At 34.0% G+C, this 2,981-nt stretch overlaps 1 non-coding gene across 1 annotated transcript; it reads right to left on the bottom strand.

The window, feature by feature from the left end:
* Nucleotides 1–2,909: 2,909 nt before the first annotated feature.
* Nucleotides 2,910–2,981, bottom strand: TRNAP-AGG (transfer RNA proline (anticodon AGG)). The gene has a single exon. It is a non-coding gene; the product is annotated as a tRNA-Pro (tRNA).

The raw sequence follows: 2,981 nt of genomic DNA on the forward strand, positions 1-2,981 counted from the left end.
AGTTAGTGGGCAACCTAAAGTGAGGGGGAAGAGGTGGATGCTTGGGCGTGGGAGACTAGTACCCTGCATCTCCACCAATATGTGAAATGCACATAAGAGATCAAAACCAGCCTAGTTAGCTTCTTACTTCTTACTCAATTTATAGTTGATACAAAGGTACCCATTTGGGTTGGCTTAGCTAAAAAGGGTGTGCTAAAAGGGTGGGTCGGCTTAGGTACATGCATCCTAAAAAGGGTGTGCTAAAAGGGTGGCACAAAGGAACACATGCACACCACAATAGAATAAGTTAGATACAAGTATTATATTTATATTGCATAAAACAATTGTTTTTACTAATTTTGGATGATTTAATCTCTCTACATACAACTCATGTCACACAAAAAATTTCATGTAATGAATTAATCATGCCACATATGTTTCTCAATAAGGAAATCATTTCATCTTAGACAACTTTTTTGGACAAATTATTATAATTTTATTTTAGGAAATGTAAAATACTTGTGAAACATATTAAATACATAAATATAAAAGAAAATTTGAAATGACGCGTCAAAAATGTAGAAAACATGCTAGATACTTAAGACTCAAGAGTATTATAAAATGATATTCTATACATAAAATACAACAACTGGCTCACACCTTTTACATATGCCTCTATATGCACAAACTACTAACTAGACCACCGCCTAATAGGTGTAGACTTACCTTAAGTCAAATTCTACTCTATCTTTTAATAGGGTTAACTTTTGTGGAATTCGAAGTGCTCATAAATTTCATTGCTATAATTAGTTCTTCTTGCCAAGTAATGATGGCTTGAACAAGGTATGACTCATGAGTATTCCAATTTGCATTAGTCGCACCAAGCGTGCAAGAGTATGTGCAATCCATGTGTTGTGACACTACCACATGACCTAAGGCAACACTACTTAAACCATAGTACGTAAAATTCGTGTTCGTCTACTATATCATTTGTTTGCCTACGTTGGCAAACGAACACGAATGATATTCAAATATTCGTCTGTTTTTTTTTTCCTTTTTTCCCTTTTTTAACCTTTTTTTTTTGGTTCTTTACCTCTTTTGCCCCCTTTTCCTCTGCATATCAACGCTACACTTTGCTCTCCTCTCCTTTTCCCCCTTTTCCTTGAACGATCTGCTGCTTGCATCGTGCACATTAGTCAATAGTGAGTCAGTGACCACATCTTCTCCCGGCCATTATTTTCTGTAATTTTTCACTAATTTCTGTAATTTCTCTATAATTTTTGTAATTTTTGTAATTGTTTTGTAATTTTTGTAATTTTTGTAATTTTGTTGTAATTTCATTGTAATTTCATTGTAATTTCTGTAATTGTTTGGTAATTTCTGTAATTTCTCTATAATTTCTGTAATTTTGTTGTAATTTTGTTGTAATTTCTGTAATTTCTATTATTAAGAAGGTAATGTTTTTATTTTGCAATTAAAAAAAAATAAAAATACCTTATAATAAATAATTTATCCAAAAGTATGGTATTTATCATTCTTCGAGGGTGTTTACCCTTCTCGAATGATTGAATCATTCTCGAACACGAATGCATGAATGGTATGCATGGTTCATACTATGACTTAAACAACTTTGTAGAGAATTCTTTATCATAGTCAATCATGAAGGAGTGCATACTCCGTGCATTTTACATACTCATTTGACTACATTATACTCATGGAAACCAATTGTACTTTTGAATCAAGAGTTTACTTCCAAAATTAAATACCTGAAGGAGATATTACACATTAATTTAGGTCGAGTCATGTTGCATAATTGAAACTTTTCCTCAAATTGGAGCAAATCGAGAAGAGGTGTATTGACATCACACACATTACCAATTTTCTCTTTTAGAAATTTACTTTCATCATCCTACGACAATGTTAATAACATTTATGACTATAGCTAAGATCAAGATCTCTAGACATAAGCATGTGCCATGTGAAAAGCACATGCATGCACACATATGAGGGTAGTTTTTCTGTTTTTGAGGTATTGGGGATTGCATCATAATTGGGATATGTGCCAAGCTTTCTTATTTGATGGTAGTACTAGACATTGTGAAGGTATATCTACAAAATTTTATTAAAGTAATGATTTGGCAATTGTATTATAGACCCAAGTGGAATTTCCTTCATAGACAAGGTGTTGTTCCTACCTATGTGCATTTCAACATATCGTTCTAGCCACATAGCACTAACGCAAAATTAAATTTTCACATGGGATTAATATGATTATGTGGTCAAATATGACCTATAAAACCAAAAATATATCATTTTCACATAATTCATATGGAAGTGCGTAGTGACTCTTCATGTTCAAGAACTTTGCTAATGAATGTCCCAATCGAGAGTGTGCAATATGAATGTGAGAGAAATTTGTGCAAGGATTGGGTTTGGCTAAAGATGTGAGGAAAGCATAGTAGAATGTGATCAAAGGCAAAACATTGTATCAAAGTGGCAATACTCAAACTCTTGAAATTGTTGAGGATAAAGTGCACTTAGTTGACTCCTGTAACCACTTCTGCCCTAATGCCACGTTTCACATCGTAGTGTGTCAGCTAAGTCACAGGGAAGCAATGGTTCAAATGTCAGACAACATGATGAACTCTAACATTTATTGATGTTTCTAGTTTGTTCGTGTAGTGAAAATATGATTTTGTAGTGATGGTGACATTTATATAGAGAGAGAGTTTATTAACATCTTTGGATCTCAAATATGACCAATGAGACCAATAATGGAACATTTTCACGTATACATGTGAAAATGAGTAGCAACTCTCGACTTTCAACAATTGTGCCAATGAATGTCACGTATGATAGAGAATATTGTGACTCTGTGTGTGTGTGTGTGTGTGTGTTAGAGAGAGAGGGAGAGAGAAAAGAAAAAGAATGGGGCATTCCGAGAATTGAACTCGGGACCTCTCGCACCCTAAGCGAGAATCATGCCACTAGACCAAATGCCC

The sequence above is a fragment of the Azolla caroliniana genome, unplaced genomic scaffold (genome assembly GCF_043228905.1).
Source record: "Azolla caroliniana isolate FFs.n. ecotype wild unplaced genomic scaffold, voAzoCaro1.0.p SCAF_8, whole genome shotgun sequence".
NCBI classification, from domain to species: Eukaryota; Viridiplantae; Streptophyta; class Polypodiopsida; order Salviniales; family Salviniaceae; genus Azolla; species Azolla caroliniana.